Raw genomic sequence first — 18321 nt, 5'->3', positions numbered from 1 at the left:
AGCCCAGACTCCTGAAAAGTACGCCTTCATCTCGGCTTTCTTGGCTTTTCTGTAACTTGTGCTTACAGCTACAATTTCAGATGTACCAAGTCCGGACAATTCATGCTAGTCCCTGGAAATGTTTCTAGAACAGAGAGACTATTTTCTTCTATCACATAATTAGAGAAGGAAAGCTCATTAAACAGTTGACTGTTACTTACCAAACTTCTTCAGCTTTTCACTTAGCTGCAAACATTTTCAGTTGTCAAAACTGCTGAGAAACACTGCTGAAATTTAGAGAAGAAATTTCTCAGTGTTCTTATTTGTAAATATTTTTATTTCAAAATTCATTTAATTCTTGCTCTGAAAACCTTTGTGAACTAGGCTCAGTTTGAAAGACATCTGATTTTGAGAACCTATAGTAACTGGGTCATGCTTTGCATAAATTTTGCCCCAAGCTTGATATCCTGAATTTAGCCATGAAGTTTTACACATGTAGAACTCAATTCTCTTATCATGCTTCATTGTAAGAACTCACCTGCCTGGTGGGAATCTCCCTACTTGGTCCAAGACATCTTCCATCATTCACAGGGTCTGTTTTTTCCATGCTTTTCCATTCTGTCTTCCCCCACATATTGCCCTACATTACTTGCTTCATCTCTCCCCTTGCCCTTCAAAATCCAACCCCCTTCTTTGATCCTCAGTGAAGCAAAAGCAGATTGAAAGTGCAGCAGGCCCAGTTGTTTTCTTTTCATTTTGTCACTGCTGTGCAAGTTCCTATACGTGCATGTGCCAGGGCATGCAGATGGCCAAATAACTTTTGTGGCTTTCAATATCAGGACTCAAATCACTAAATTACCGGCTCGTGCTTTAGACATTTAGTCATTCACAGCTTGGCAATTGGGAAGCTGTTTACAAGATACCAGTGAAAGAGACAGAAATTTGAAATTAAGCCTGCCAATAAATCTCAGTTTCTGCCACAGGCAACTGCTGCCATCCAACAGGAAAACGTATCGCTTTCTTCAAAGACCCCAGGGCTGCAATGCATTCAAGGTCTGCAGTAGAAGATACAGCCTGAAGTAGCTGTGTAGAGAGAACCCCTGAGATATAGGAAAAGGGCAAGTTGTTTAACAGTGATACTTAATTGGCCTACTCTAGGGACTATTTAAAAATCCTAGACAACAGTAAGCCCTGAATTTATCTGCTTATTGACCTTCCTCCCTTTCCCTTTCAGTGCCTTTATCTTCTTTGCACCTCTTTCAGTATCTGGAATTGACGAATTTTTCCTTTGAAGTTCCTTGTATGTGGTTTTTAACATGAACCTCTTTCTTGCTTTCTCTGCCTGTAAACAGAGAGATTTCTGTATTTATATCCCAGAAGAAAAATATATATATTTATTTACTTTCAACCAGAATTTACCTCGTAAGAGATAAATTCCATGAGGGAAGAAGGAGAAGAAGAGTAAACAACTCCTTTACTGATACTTGAGTATCAATTAATTTAAGCTACATGAATCTTGGTTTTGGACAAACACAAGTATGCAGAAGAATACTAAAATATCCTGCTTCTGAGTCATCAGATTAAATTATCAATTTTTATTTTTGAAATCCTATTTCTACTCTGTTTTACAATGCAGAAATGCTGCACTGTAGCTTCGGCTGATAGCCAGCCCTTCCAAAAACCACATTAGTTCTCCATCCTGACTCTTGGGTTTAGACTTAAAGCTGATCTCTCCTGCTGTGCAAGCAAATCAAACAGTAAGCAGGAGAGAAAAAAAAAGTGGAAACGTGGATTTTATTTTCCACAAGGCACTGATATTTTCTGTAGCTCCACCAAAATCTCTTCACTTACGTTTTACTGCACCCTGTTTATCTGTTGGTTACCCCAGCTGCACAAAAACCTGACCCCATGAACCTGAAAGAGAAATTTGGTTGATAAGATCATTGCTGCACTGCTCACTTAAATGTTAATATGCAATAAGTTAATTCCATAGCTTGAGTTGCTATCACTGAAGTAGCACAAAAAAATAGTAATGATTTGTGAGTATATTATGCCTTACGGTCTTTTGCCCACTCTCTCCAAAGTCACTATAGACAGATCTTTAGTTTCAGTGGCATTTAGGTAAGGCCTTAGGTACAGAACCTGCTGATAACTTTAAAGTTGGGTGTTGACAGGTGAGCCAGATGTTTTGCTGAAGTACAGAGAGAGAAATCTTGGCCATGACTCATAGATATACATACATCATTCTATGATTCGGTGATATTTATGTATCTATGTCTTTAGATAAGAACTAGAGGTTTTAATACTTGTGTGGTGTATCTACAGAAGGGTGAGAAGCACAGTGAATAGGCACAGATACATCCAGAAGGCATCCAGATATCTTTGAAAAGAGCCATCTGCATAAACTGTGTGGAATTTAGAGGATGCTCACGTGAGGAGACAAGATCCAGATGATGTGTCTAACCAGGCACTGCACAGAGATGCAATTAGTCATGTAACATTGCCATAGTGTGTTGCATGCAAAGTGAGTTCATCTGAACCACTACTGAAAGGTTTAATTATTAAAAGTGGTTCAAGTTAATCCCCTTTACTTTGCCTAACAATAGGCTGAGGGCTCGTGTAAGTGTTACTGCTAGCATTATGCCAGACCACTGGGTGAAGCTGGGTTTCTGCAGTTTTATTTCCTTCATCTTTATTGAAGTAAAAAGTCTTCTCCCAGCCCCATTGCTTAAACCAAAATGAGGCTAGCATATTCATGCTTGATGTCTGTCCACTTCCCTGCAGTAGCTGTTGACTCAATTACCTATTCCAATTAGGTTTCATACAAATGGATGCTTCAAGGATATTCAGTTGCTTACCAATTCCAAGAAAATGTGATAGTGAGACAGCCTGAATTTTTGCGTCCACTGACAGTGGCTGCACCACGAGTTTGGACCATATTAGACTCCAGAGAATCCATCCAGGCAAAAATCAAAGTTTACATACTACCAGGTACCAGAGAATTCAGCTGTAAGACTTAGGGACCAGGATTTCCAAGTTCCCCTCTTACAAAGCTGCTTGTTTCAGCCGTTGCTGGGTGTGGAGCCAGCCTACTTGCCTCCTGTTGGTGACATTGAATCCAAGGCTGAAAAGCTCCGAGGCGGAGAACCACAAGGTTAGAACAAGTCCGTTTGTCATTCTATGTTTTCTTTACCATTTTCTAATTTAGAAAGTTATACGAAATTGAGAGTAAAGCAAACCTCTACACCCCCGTCTGCCCCAATAAAAATAAAAATCAGGAGTTTTCTGGTTTAACAGAAATTTCATCTTTCCAAAACTTGGTTACAGTCCAAATTGGACAGTCACTAGAAATATTTTCAAGTTCCCACAAACTGGAAGTTCCCTGGACTCTGCAGGGGCTCTGAGAAATCAACAACCTTATCAGTTTTGTTTCCAATAGCAGGCAGGAAATTACCAAGAACATCAATTCATTGAGCAGCTCCAGGGGTTCCCATGCTATCTGACTTCCCACAAAACTGCCAGGAGGACTGTCTTGCTGTTAAATACATTAACCTTCATGATCCACGTCTCCAAACGATGCTAAACAAGGTACTGGCTCTGAGCCAAAGGACTCAGACACTTTTTTTTTCCTCCATGGACCCTGCAAAATTAAAACACTTATTCTTCTGATCAGTCCTAGGCAGCCCAAGATCTTCTGTCCAAGATCCTGAACTTGGTCTGTTGCATTACAAACCAGTGCCCTCATTAAAATTGTTGCTGGACATCCTCGGCAAAGAGTAGGTCTTTCTTTCTTTTATCCTCTGTACTTTGCTAAACAATCACAACAACAAAAGGGTTTTGAAAGGACTCGCTTGTCCTCTATGCTATACAGGAAATGCACTTGAAAAGCTGGAAAACTTTCAGGAATTTAAATTTATCTGTCCTAATACCATAAGAATAAAATATAAAATTCATATAAGATATTCTCTGTCCAAATAAGCCCCTCTTTCCCTCCCAAATTGCAGGAAGCCACTGATTTTGGTGTCATGTTTGCCACTTATGCAGCATGGATTATGTGATCCAGAGTGCTCTAAATAAAATGGGACCATTGTAGACTAAGTACCTTGCTTTCACTGTGACTGTGATGGACGTGTGTGTACTTACCAGGAAAACATACCAGTTCTAGATGCAACACTGAATTCTTCTGCAACCAGTGAGACATAGGTCTTGAGGGGGAGACTGGGGAAAGAATACAGAATGGATTGGAAAATGCCATACACGGGGCCCAGCCTGACAGCCATAAATTTGTATGAACCAGAATGATGCTTATCCAGGGCTACTCCCTGCACTTACATGTAGATACGTGGCTTTGGCCATGAGACAGCTCAAATCAAGATCTCCATGAGGAGCTTTCCAACCCAGATAGCACTTCTGTTGGCAGCAGGAATAAACCATCAGACCTTTGCTTTCCAAGCATCCGATGTTTATAGGACTTCTAAAGAGGGCACAGCTACACACACTGTTAAATATTATTGCTTCTCATTTTGTTCTGATACACATCAACAAAACAAAGTAATGTGGGCTAATGTTTCCACTTGCATCTTGTCAGAAATCATTCCAGTTGAACGGGAGGGTAGGAAAGTTAACTGATCATGGAAACAGCCTATATTCCCTAGCAATCTGCACTGCCAGGGATTATACAATGCTTTATAAACTGGAGCTGCCTTCATTTGATTTACAAGTTGTATCAATGGAGGATCTGCTTTGCTTGGTACTGACCTGCAGCCATTTCCGGGGTAGGTTTTTAAATTGGTTAAGTAGCGAATAAGATGACAGCACAGATCAAAAAGGGACCAATTCTATAGTTTTTCTTTATAAAATCAAGAGTTCATAATTAGAAGGCTGACAAGGAACTTACAGGATTAGAGTTTTGTTCTCTGTTGTTTCACATTCACAGCATGAGCAAGACAAATCATTTAATTTCAAATTAATTAATTAATTTGAAATTAAACAAGCAGGAGCAATAATGGTGCTTTTAGCTAGGTTTTGTGTGTTTGGGTTCTCTTCCTGCACCTAACATTAAGGACTCTGACTTCTTTTTGTACCTCTTGATGGCACATGAATGATACTGGGATTGTTGTTTAATATGTGAGAGCTGAATTTTTTTTGGGTTTAGGTGTAAAATGTATGCTGGGCATAGAAGATGTAATATGATGTCAGAAAAATTGCAAAAGACAACACAATGAAAATATCAGATAAAACTGCCTGGGAAATTCAAGGCAGAAAGTAAATCCCCTTGGTGGAATTTAGCCAAGAACACAGAAAATAACTGTGTGAACGACTGGTGCTAAGATATGCAGGTATCGTAAATGCTTAAGAAATACTTAACACGGGGAGAAAAACAAAGTCATTGCTCCTTTAAATGTATACAAGTAGTTGGGATCTTGTTTTTTTTTTAATCTCCATCAGAGAAGGTGTAGGATTTCATGGGATGTGCCAAGCATGAGGGCATGATGCTAGATGGCTCCAAGCAGAATGGACACTTGCTTGGTTATTTTTGGACACATGAGTACTCCCGTCAATGCCGCCAGTGTTGCAGCTGTAACAAAGAGAGGCTTCTGTTTTGTTGTGGAGATAAAACTTGAGTGGATGCCTGGAGGAGGGGCAGAAAGGAGGAGGAAGACTGGCTGGCATGACCCATATCACGTTTTGCTAACAATAGCGTTAATTCATTGCTTAATTAAATAGTTAATTAAGTTCAGTGTGTGGGCTAGATAGAGCAACTAATTGTGGGCTTGTTGCATTTTTCAATTTGGTGTAAGAAAACAAAAATCAATTCATCATCATTCCCTGAATTTTGCCTACCTCACAGAGCACTGACCTAATCGATGTGACACACACTAGCTGCTCTTTATGGTGTTAATGGGTCATGCTGCAAGAGATTCCTGTGCTCCAGGGAGAATATTTAGCTCAAGGGGAAAATTCAGAATATTTAGGGAAAATGTTTGAAAATAGGAAATTTGCTGGTCAGTTTTAAAGAGGGAATCTTGGTGTAATGGTTGAAGTAAGGATAAGACTAGAGGGAAGAGCTTGAGTGGAAGGAAGATGTTGGAGAGTCACAAAAGCTTAATAATAATAATAAAACACAAACAGATACTTCTAAATATTTAGAAATATCTAAAAAGGAATTTAGATTTTATCTGAAGTGAATTTAGGAATTTATCTAAAATGAATGTTTCTTTATTTTTAGTGGGAACAAAGACTATTGGTTCAAGTGCCGTGAGACAGTGGGGAAGCCTGGAGAAGTTACAATTAACTTGCAGATCTGTGTAACAAGAATATAGAATTCAACATCAAAATGTGAAAAATTTATGTGAGGCTTCCAGTTTATGTCACAGTTATCTATGAAATACTATGATTTTTGGTGGGGACTTGACAAAGTTCTCAAAATGCTTCAAGTGGAAACCTCAGTGGCAATCCCTCCACTCTTTCCTCTTTGTTGAGATTTATTTTGGGTCCCCACAAAAATAAATCCTAGACGGGCTTGGTCAGTCTCTCCCGTTTATGTTCACAAAGGTATGTGGCATTTCAGTTAATACTTAGGTCCAGGAATACTTCCAAGTTCTTCAGGGCAACTCTGGGTATTTGTCCTTGATGTACCTAAGGTTGACATTTGATGTGCAGACAGGGTGTTAGCTGTACCAGGATGGTAAGGAAGTTTGAGATGGGAGTTCAGAAATGCTGGATAATTTCTATTCTAAATTGCAATTGTTAAATGAGCCAACATAGCTCGTAGAACAGGGAATATATTCTCTTCAGCCTTATCGAAAGGCTTTGGTTTATACGTCTGCAAATTTTCTCTGTATTTTTTTAGGATGAAAACAGCCAGGAGAGGGAAGCAAAAGCATAACCAGATGAGACAAATGTGAAACAGCAGCAGTGAGAAAATAGGCAGCTTCCTTTGGGATATTTCTTTACCGGCATCCTAAATACTGAATGTAAAAGGGTAAGCAGGAATTCTGAGTCACATGCACATATGAAGCTGATTAAGCAGAGACGCAGCTAGCTGAGGGGAAGTCAGTTGTAGAGTCTTCTGCTACTACTGTGTGTATGACAGTGGGACACTGGATTTGCCTACAGTTAAAAGTTGTGCTCTAAATGTGCTGTGTTAGGGAGTAACCCCCCAAATTTTCTTCATTTATCTCCGTCTGTAGTCAGCCATAATACAGATGTGTGCATTGCCAGTACAGCCAATTCTAGAGTCACAATGAAAGCTAAATTATACCAGCTGCATACAGCTGGTCACAATAAGTGTTTTTATGATACTATAATTGTATTTAGTCACCTAATTAGTGGTGAAAGAAAAAAAAAATACCATAGCAAAAAGCAGAAAAGTTTGATTAAGGGTTCCTGGTGGGGGTAGCCATAAAGGTAACAATTAAAAACAGGCCTAGCCTTGGAGAGGTCAGAGTCTGTTACTGGTGGGACATTTTCTGAGCAGGCTCACCCTGGATCTCTAATTTGCTCACTAATCTGAAGAAGACATATGTTTGCACAAATTTGAAGGAAGGCAGTATGCTTTTCCAAAGTCACAAATCAGTTTTTAAAACATAGGCAACGCCTGTTTAATGTTCACCAGTGCAACTGTGCATTGACTATAAAATTCAGAGCAATATAATGCCTATTAGAGGGACCAACCCTAAGGACACTTGACAGCTGCTTGCAGTGCTGAAACTCCAAATGAGTGCTTACCTATTTTAAAGTACTCTAAATGCTGCTTTTGATTCCCATGATGTTTGCACCTTTCAGGACTCTTCTCCAATGCTGTGAAAAGATTGATTTTGGAAATTCTGTGAAGATTTCTCTGTTAACCTATACTATGGGAAATGAAATGTCTGGAAAAGGTGAGATGAAGAGTAGAAAAAGCACTTATTTTTTTTCCCTTTTCTTTATAGACATCCTCAATAAAATTGCTGGTTTAGCTCCTAAATCAGAGCTAGATTCATGACTCAGCTGCTATTTTATTGCTACCCCTTCAATTTTGGGTGGGAAATGTTTTATATAACTGCACTGTGTCACATTTTCAGCTGAGAAAAGACATATATTACTCTGCTCCCCCATGTCCCGAGAGGCCTTCTAACCCATAAAAATGATAACGTTACATTATACTCTCCTATTAGGTACACAGTGAAATATATCCACTGATTGTTTATCTTTCAAACAGATGAAAGATGATGATTGAGATGATATACTCCTTCCCTTCCTCCCCATCTCTATCTGCCCCATATCTATCAGGGACAACAAGGAATGCTCAGGAGTTTAGCAATGGAATCCAATCTTTCCCTTCCAGGTCAGCAGTTCAAATCTAGCTCAAACTGGAGACAAGTGTGGATACCATTTACTCTTTATTGGCCTGCAAAATGATGACTTTTTTTCTGGGTTTCAGTCTAATTCCTGCAGTATGGGTGTCCGTGAAAGTAAAAGCCATCCTCCTGGCTGATACACTTTATTCAGAGACATCAGAAAAGTTAAAGTCATGGAAGTCCTTTCTGGGTGATAACCCCCAAAGGGGCAGCTCTCATGTCCAATCCAACTGACTATATATTACTATTTGGCTCTGTAGATACTGGTGGTTGGACTGGTGTTTTTGAAAGCATTGGTGTACTGTTGCAGAGTGTTGAGATCTTTTTGGTTCAGGCAAGGCTCATTTATGTGTGAAACAACTCTTTGTGAACATGAAAATGTTGATCTCTCAATTTTCCCCAACATCTGAAAATAAAAGTGATTCCCAAGTACATGGAAGATAACATCTTTTTGTTCCAGCATCATATGCCAGCAATCTGAAGAAGCTTGCTATGCTGTTACGTGCACTATGGATATAAGCAGAGAGCTTCAGGCTGTGATTAAGCCAATGCTTTGCACAAACCCTAATTTGGTGGTAGTTGCTAATAGCTTCTCAGAGGGATTACATCAATCATTTTTAAACAGCTCATAGAATACAATACAAACATATAAGAATGTGAGAATTACCAAATTCCTTCCTACCCGTGAGCCATTTCAAACAGTATATTTCACATAATATATAATTATTAGGATGAATTAAGTTGTTCCAAAGGCAAAGAAACCCCAAAGAAGACACTTAGGGTAAAAATATGCCCTTTCACAGGAGTCTCATAATAACTCCTAACAGAATCTTAATAAAGCTCTGAAAGTAAAGCTTTTTATTAGTAGTAACAGGCCTATTAAAAACTATAAATTAGCAGTACCAAGTTCATTATTAAGCTTTATTCAGACACAATTACAACCCTTCTGCTGGACGCTTTTTTTTTTTTTTTTTCATTTATCCTGTAGGTTTGCATGGCTGCCTGTGTTGGGTGACGGCACTATAGAAAAGTAATTAATTCCTAGAAGGTTTTTCCCATAAGGGAGTTTTCTATCAGTGCTGAAGAAATCATAATGCTCATCTCCATTTCCTACTGAAACACTGCAGTAATGCTGCCACCTATGGAAACTTTCTCAGACCTGACCTTTGCAATCTGCCTAATGCATTCGCAGCTGTGAAAACAGGATTTGAACGTGCACAATTGATCTGCAGATAAAACTCCATATTTGTTACTGGATCTTTGTTAATCTAGACATGAGGCGGCTCAAATTCTCTTCCTTCCAAATAAATTAGTTTTGAAATTGAAATTGTTTCCGGAAATTGGTCCTTAAGACAATATTTTTGCTTGACAGTGGCACCTCCAGACCCTGATGTGAAATACTGCTGCCCCATTATGCTAAGTGCTGTAAAAACATCAGAAAGAGTTGGCCGGCACTTCCAGCCCCCTTCTTTCCTCACAGAAGCGAGGAAGATGTGAGGAAAAATTCTGTGTTTCAAGTATATACCTGATTTACTGCATATTTATGTTTATTTTGCATGTGCGTCCTAGGGCAGCTCACAGGGCCCTGTGACTGCACCAGGGCCTTGCCCCCGGACCCGGCGCCATTTTGTGTGGTGGAGGAGGCGCTTGGCAGGGATGGTGCTTATCAGGTACCGTGGTGGGATGAGGCCAAATTTTAGGAATAAGGGTGATGTGCTAGGCTGTCACTAGAGGCTCTGCACCCAAAAGGCACTTTGAGGGCATTACTAGCCATTTCCTGCCCTGAGCTCCCCCCAGCACACAAGAGGAGATCCGAAAATGCACAGGATATGTGCGGGGAAGGGGCCTTTCCCTGCCGAAAGATGTGGGAAGGAGATAATCCTAAATGCTTGAGACAGCTTTAAGGTGTTTTTCCTCAGAGGAAAGCACAGCCTGCTGGCCTTGCATATGGCCTTAGAACAGAGAACAGATAATTTATTTATTTATTTATTTATTTATTTATTTATTTATTTATTTATTTATTTATTTTCTCGCTAGTGGGATTGGACTAGGAGAAGGGGTGTAGTGCTAGAGCAGTTTTAAGAACGGGTCATGTCTCCTGCTATGTCTGTGTCAAACAGAAAGGGTGTTGTTACCTGCAGCATTAAAATATCATAGTATTCAAGCTGTAATATGGCTTTCTCTGAGAGCAGGTACAGGATTACAGCTGCTCTGTGGAAATGAGGACTCCAGCTCCTTGTTTTTTTCAAACCTAGCTCTTGCTTTTGAAAAGGGAAATTGAGTCTACTTGCATTTATTCACACACACAAAGGTCTGGAAACACCTCCTTGAACAACCTCAACGCTCCAATTTGTTTTCCCTTCTGAGCTTGTGTGAGGTGATTGTGAAAAGAAGAAAACATGCATAAAATAATGACTGCATGTATACTGGTATCTCTTTCGGAAACCTGGTCGGAGGATGAATACCTACTGTGGCCTTAACCTTGTTAGTTGTTTCCTCGCTTAGATACTCAGTGGCTTGTGGTTTGGCAGCTGTCTTGCTTGTCCTGTGTAGGGCTGTTACCTTCCACAGAGGTGGCAATGTGAGGAGGAACATGGGAAATCAATCCAGTGTTAATGATGGCATTGCTGTTGTACTGTCTAGCAGTAAAAATTGAGGAAGGAGCAAAGGCCCAAATGCTTGGGTGGTGCTCAAAAGACAAGGTTCAACAATCACCAGTGTGCGTTGCCTTAAAATTCGCACTTAGTTACTGTGAGTAAGACTGGGTTTGAAACCTTTGGTTTACATTATTGCTCTTCTTAGGTAACCTGCGGAAATACTTTTAAACTTCTTTTCTTTCCTACTGCCACTCCTTAAAAAAAAAAATGCTCAATGGGATTTAGGTACTTCCAGTACTTATAGACCCTTAAAAATAATAAATGAATAATAATAATTAAAATAAAGATAAAAACTATAGAGATTGAACTGTTCTTAATTGAATGTGCTGCAATATGGCTGTGACCTAATTATGTCTGACTCTTAACTGTATTTCAAAGAGGTTGGTTCTCCCATATGTTTCACTTTTGCACATTGAAATATTTCAGGAAACTTGTTTATTGAGACAAGTATCTGTAAATCTAATGTTATACAGAAGCATTATGGTAATGAATGTCTCCCTCTTATAGTGAGTTATAACAATTTTGTTTGCTACTATTATCTGTTCAAAACCATAATGATTTAAGCTGCCCTATGCTATGCATCATCTGAGACTCAAATAAGAACCAGGGCAATGATGAGCTGAGGGATATGCAGGTAAGTATCAAGCTGAGTGCAAGAAATGTCCTAATGGAGTAATGAAGTGGTAGGAGTTGTTTGCTTGCTGGAAATGTTTCTCTGTGCTTGTACCAAGCACAAGAGAGTTCTGAGTCCTGGCACTGTAATGACTCTAGAATTGCAAAACTCAGAATGAGCTGTTACACTGGTGTAATTTGGGGCTGCTATGAATCGTAGGCACTTTCCTCTGCATCAAGCTTTTAATCTCTGGCTAGTATACTTGAAGATAAGCCGAGGTACCAGTGCTTCTCTGGAGGGCGTTAGGACAGGTAGTCCCTTATGAGCAAGGATGCAATGAGCATTGGTGTCTTTGTACCTTGATGAGTCTTGTTCTGCGTTTTTGAAAATTTTTTCTTTTTTTTTGGCTTAATGCATCGTCTCTTGAGGTATTCCCTTTGAATTCTGGTGCGGGGACAGGTCTGGGGGAAGCAACTCATATGCCCTGGATCTTTACGATGCCTGTGTTTCTTTTCCCCCAACCAGCAATGTGGAAACCTCAGTGGGGTAGTTCTTTGATGCTATAACAGTCCTCGGGGTGACAAGTGACTTAACTGGGAATGAAGCCCGGCTTTGTGGGCTGTGACAATGTTAGAATACACCAAGAATTATCTTGCAAAAAGAAAAGGCTTGACCCAACTCATGGATTGTCATGCAGTGAGTCAAACAGTTCATGGACGTGAAGCTGTCTGGTAGCCAGTCACCGTCTTTTTAGCCCAAGGACTGTACGCTTCATTTAGCGGTGGTGTGGGGCGAGGTAGTAAAGCTGGAGTTTTCAGAGACTCTCATTGGAATTCAGGCACTATTAGCATTTAATGGGGTTTGAGGCTAATGTTTCTGTGCTCTTATTTTGTGTGTTGGACAGTTCTGGTGCATTCCAGCCTGCTAGGGCTTTGGGCTGCTTTATTTTTACTACCACCAAGTCCTCAAACACACAATGCAAGGTGTGGTCTTTTGAGTATTTCAAATAGCTTTAACAAAAAATATTTAATATGTAAGCATACAGTGAAAGTTGTACTTAGATGTGTTGCTACCTGTGTTGCATTTTATTAAAGCAATTCCTTTTAACTCCTAGTTCTGTCAGATACTTACTGTTTGCAAATGAAATGCAATCCCTACACGATAAGGCTATTTTTTTCCCCGATGAGTATTTATGCTAACTGCAGAAATACATATTGGTGATAAGGACCCTATTGTGTTAAGTGTGCTGTGAATGCTGTAAAGAGACTACAGTGTTTGTAATTTAGATTAAGAGATTAAAATGTAGCGCGTGAACGTTGCAAATATTAGTGGGCTTTGGGGAAAGGAATATGAGCTAACTTTCAAAGGAACTCAAGGGACTAGAGGCTCAAATGCCTATGGAAATTGGACCTTGGAGCTTATCTGAGAGAGAAAAGTGGCAGGAATGACTGCAGGACTGTTCATAGCCTCTTATTTCACTAGCAGATTTCCGAGGCTGCACTGCATGGGCCTGGAAGGCAGCAAGGTAGAAGGAAAGCAGCAAGAAGAGTAAAGGGAGTAGCCTTTGATACTTTTGGAGTGAGTTTGTGATGTAAAGCTCTCTGAAGCCTCTGACGGTTTGGCAAATGTAAGCTGAACTGCAAAATTAACTGGTAAAGCAAGTATCAAACCAGCAAGGTAGCATGTGTTGCATCAAAGAGCTGCAGTGCAAATGGAGGATATAATTCTGCCTCTGAGGAGGACGCTGCAGACTGTCAATGTCTGTTTTTTGGAAGGTGTTTTCTTGGCTCTGATGTGACCCTGAACCAGGTCTGTGTTGGTCACTGCATGAAAAATTCCTGTAAATGCTTATACGTGCTAGTATCCTGGAAAGCAGCCCAGCTTTACATCATACAGGATGTCTTGATTATATCAGTAGCAGATATCTGAAGTATTTTTATTTCTTCATGGCAGTGTTAGATAAGCTTTTTCTAGTTAGAATAGAACTGAATTTTGCAATAAAGAGTTGTTCTTTTCCACTGTGGCCAAACATGATAACTTTTATATTATCTGTTTTCTTTTGCTTGTTGTCTGTGGATCTTCAGTTGTGCTGCAAAGGCATGGTATGCTGACCGAACAGGTGGGGAAAGGAGACAGACATGTTTCGGGCTGTGGAATAACTTGTTAGCAGAGCCTGGGATTGTTGATCTTCCTTTTCCTGCTCAAACTTGTTACTGGTGTGCTCTATGTAGGCACCAAAAGTTGGTCTAACCCAAAAGATAATTCCTCCTTCGGAGGAACTCCTTTGGGTTGTAAGGGGTTGTGCTTCTTACTGCTTACAGTGTGCCTACAAATATTCCTGCTTGGAGAGGCAAAGAGTGTTGGTGTGAGCAGAGCAACCACGCATCCAATTCCACCTGTACACACCACAACGAGCTGCTCGGGTTGTTCAAGTGAAGTCTAAGCAAAGCTATCTCAAAAGAAAACAGCCAAAGAATTCGAGGTTTTGCTTAGTGTTGGAGAAATTGACTCTGGTGGTGCCGTGACTGCAGAGACCACAAGGTGGTGGCATTGCACAGGTAAACGGTACATGGAACACTCCTTGAGGTTTGTCCTGTGTGCTAGCTAGGTTTGTTTGGGGAACAGCAATCAAACGTGTAATTTTTCATCTGTTCCATTCCTAACCAAGAGTCAGAAGGACCTTTCTTGATGGAAGGGGCTCTTTTTTATTAGGAGACTTTCCCCTTCTGCTTCCCCTAACCCCATTATTAAGCAATTTGGAGTAACTGCCCTCCAGGAGGACTGAATATAGTCGTGGTTTGGAAAAACGGCTCTGGGAATTGGCAGAGTAGGGCTGAGTTCCTGCCTTTGTGTGATTTCAGGCAAGTGGTGGAACTTTTTCATAGACCTCCACTTCCAATCTGTAAATTAAGAGTAGATCATCCTTCTATTTCCCTCTTGTGCTCTGTGTGGCCCCTTCAGTCATGGCATGTGCATGGGGTGCTTAACTTGCTAGCATCCTTTCTCTTCTTGAGCATGTAAAGTACTCTTGTAATCTTTCCAGATGTTAAGAAGTACAGCACCACAGCATTTTTCCTTTAATTGTTAACACATTTGCACAGGTCATTAAGTACCAGGGGCTCAGAGGAGATGCTAATCAGTGGGCAGCCTGTACTGAGACAGTGCTGAGCCTTTTTTTTTGCCAAGTGGCCTTGCTCTGCGAGCCTCCAGATTCCCACTTTAGTGCTGTAAAGATGTGGTTTTTGTCTTCCTACCCAAATTGTCAAAGCTCTTCCTCTAGGACTAGGATCTCCTGCCTCTGCGGATCTGCTGACAGCTGCCGTTCTCCTCACGTTTCCTCCCAGCCTGCTGAAAGTACCACCAGTGGGATCATCTTGGGTCATCAGTTCACCTTCATCTCCTTCTGTTCCTCCACCAGAACAATGGTTCCCCTCAGATCTTTCCATTGCTTCTTTAGGGCCTTTCTGCAGTGCTCTGAGCTGCCTTATCAGCCTGTTTGTCATCGCCTGTACCTCGAGAGCAGCAAAGGCGTAGCTGCCCCCTCCACGTACACACCTTCCCTTCTTGATCATCTGTCAGTGTCTGAGGAGAAAGCTGCCTGCCAAACGCCTCAGACTTTGGAAAGTTAAAACAAATGGGTAATCCTTTCTCTTTCCTAAGGATTATCTTTCTTGATGAGCTTCACTGGGGCAGTGGAAGGAAAAATGCAGGTCAGAACTGATCTGCTTTGCTAAGAAGAACTTTAAACAATGGTAATGGATTAAATCATAGAACTGTGATTTTAAATCTTACGGCTGACATCTGAATGATCAATAGGGACTTCTGTTCTCTGCCAACTCCTGCTCTTACATCTAACCGGCAGGAATATGTCCCTTTGTTTGCTCTGACCCATACTTGTTGACTTTCACAAGTTTGAACTCTTGAACACATGGACTGCCTTGCTGGGCCTGACTGCACTGCACCCTGTACAAGACACATCTGGTCTGCTTTTAGATGGCCAAGAGCAAATTCACCAACACTGAAACCGATGGTAAAACTTCCACTGGTCCAGTTCCCCAAGTGTATCTGTGGTGCTTGGGAACAACAAATCTACCTAGGAGAATAGGGGAAAGGAAACCGGTGCAGATGTTGAAATGCATCAGATGATCAAATATTTAGTTCCTATCTTAAAAAATAATAAGTTCAGGTGTAAAATAGCAGTTCTGTTAACTGTTAATACTTGTAAGCTACATTCCCCATTTAAAAAGTGTGGAAGTGGAAACTTTGCAGCTGTTGAACAATATTGTGGCACTCCACAATAACATTTTATCAATATCTTAAGACTTACCTCTAGTGGAAAGCCAAACCCACATTTATATACATTATAAATGTACATATGTTCACATGTGCTATGTACGTGTTGGTGTGTAAGTGCAGTGATTCAAGTTTCAAGATGCGTGAAACACAAGTCAATGTGTTTGGCTGACTTAACCAAGGCTGGGTGGAAAGGCAAAGGTTGTCTTGTTCCCAGCCCACAGCATGTTCCTCAAAACAGATGTTTGTGTCTTGGCTGTTGAAGGTTTATTTCTTAAATGTTGCTGTTTTGCAGGGTATATGGCAAATGTGCCAATAATTGAGCCTTGGGGAAATACTTTCCCATTCATGGATAGCATTGTCCCAGAATCCAGGAGCTCCTGAGATCCAGCCCCATCCCTGCAGCTGACCTGCTCTAACTTTGGCTTCCACGTGCTCCTACTTCCTCTTGATACTGAGCAGGAATAGTCCAACAGCAGTTACCTAATGCAGGTGCTGAGGAGCTTGCCTTTGTGACTGTAATTTAAACAAAGAAAAAGGTAAAAAAAAAAAAAAATCAGACAACCGTTTTGTAGGGTTTCTTGATAATGTGTGAATTAAGGCGTTCAGCTTATGAGCTAACCTGACTAACAAAAAACTGGCGCTGTAAGATAAGTGTGTGTGCTTGGGTATTTATTCATAGGGCTTTTGTCAACGTATGGATAATGAAGAAATAACTTGTTTGACTTGCAGTATTGTACTTTCATGGGAACTGGCTTGCAGTGGCAAGCAGCAAAATAAAATAAAAATCAAGAAATGAAAACAAAAAAAAAAAAAAAGGAAAATTAAAAAGCAAAGCTGCTGGTTCTTCAAAAAGTACTCCTTCAAATTAGATTAACCACTGAAGAAAAAAGGACTTTTGCTTGATGATTTGGAGCTATGAAATAGGAAGTGATTCTTAAGGTGACTTAGTTCAAAAACATTGTGACTTGTTGGTGCTACATGGTGCTTACCCTGCCTGATGGAAAAAGTGAAATGCAGTAGAAAGAGTGGCTCAGGGGTTTTTGCTTTGAAATGTGAATCCTTACCAACTCGCCAAAGTTGCTTAAGTTGCATGCTGTACAAGACTAAACACCTAGAAAAAAGTCTTTCCTTGTTTCATTTTGCACTTTATTTCTTGCCACACTGAAGTGGCAGGTATACATGAAGCACAATTTTCCTCCTTTCCACTTTCATATGATCTTTTACATCAAAATAGTTTCCTGTCTGCTTTCTCTCTGACCACCAGTACAGCCCTGTAATTACTGGGACACAGTGGCCACAGGGCCCAGCCTTGGGAGGGAAGCGCTGGCTGGCTGTACCGCTGGCAGAGAGCCAAAGCAAAGTTTGAAGCTGTTTGATACCTGCAAAGGCCTTTTATTGCCTGTAGGCTCTGTCACCATTAACGTTATTCATATTCTACGTGGGGAAAAATAAGATGCCATAAACCATCTTGTAAAATGCTTTTCCCCTCCGGGGGCTGTGCGAGCTGTGCCTCTTGGCAGCTCGGCCTTCCGCACAGCGCGTGCTCCGGGTACCCTCAGGTCAGGGCCAGCGGAGGAAATCTGGGGTGTCAGGGTGCCTGCACACAGCTCGAGGGGAAAAGCGAGAACATTTTCTGAAGTGGCAACCCAGATCTCGTACCTCGGAAATTCAGGGGGCTCTCCAGTGCTGTAGCTATTAGGGCACATGCTTGTAGGGCGTTAGTTCTTTTTGAGGTTCTCTTCTGGGCTACGTATGAGGTGGGGCCAATTTGAGGAAATGTTTGAGGCACTTCCACTGCTGTAGGTTGAAGTTCCTCACCTCTCTCCTAAAGAGTACCTGGAGAATGCTTTGACCAAATAGGTGATCTAGTGAAGGGGAGAATAAACAGATGGCAAGTCTTCAAAAGTGACTGACTGTCCTTGAGATACTCAGTAGCTACACCGTGTGGTCTGAAGTGTCCTTGGTGTTCTCTTTTCTCCTTCTGGCTTCCCTTTGTCTCTGCTTTTTCTCTCTTCTAACGTTTGGCTTGAAAACAGTGCAATGAAGGAGCTTTATTTCTTCTGGATTAGACCTAAGTCCCTGGGATGGCATGTAAGGGCAGAGTAAGTTGACAGCGCCATCCCATACTGTTTGTGCTTCCAACAGGAGGTGTTGGTGGAAGTAGCAAGCACGTGGAAAGCCTTTAAGTTGTGTGGCATATGCTTGCTATATTCCAATTTCTCAGACCATCCTTAGTGATGACAATTGACTGCTTCACTGACATTCGCTTGCATCTAGGCGACGCTGAAGGACGTGGCAGTGGAGATATTTCCAAAGGGAAGCTGGAGCCTCTACTTACGAAAACTGATTTTGCTGTCTTGCTACAGATTATGAATGGAAAAAGAAATTATATGCCATATGCTCCAACATATTCTACCCTTCAGATGCTCTGAAC

Source organism: Anas acuta, chromosome 27 (assembly GCF_963932015.1).
Source record: "Anas acuta chromosome 27, bAnaAcu1.1, whole genome shotgun sequence".
Taxonomy (NCBI): domain Eukaryota; kingdom Metazoa; phylum Chordata; class Aves; order Anseriformes; family Anatidae; genus Anas; species Anas acuta.
The sequence above is the reverse complement of the archived record's forward strand: the minus strand, read 5'-3'. Positions refer to the sequence as shown.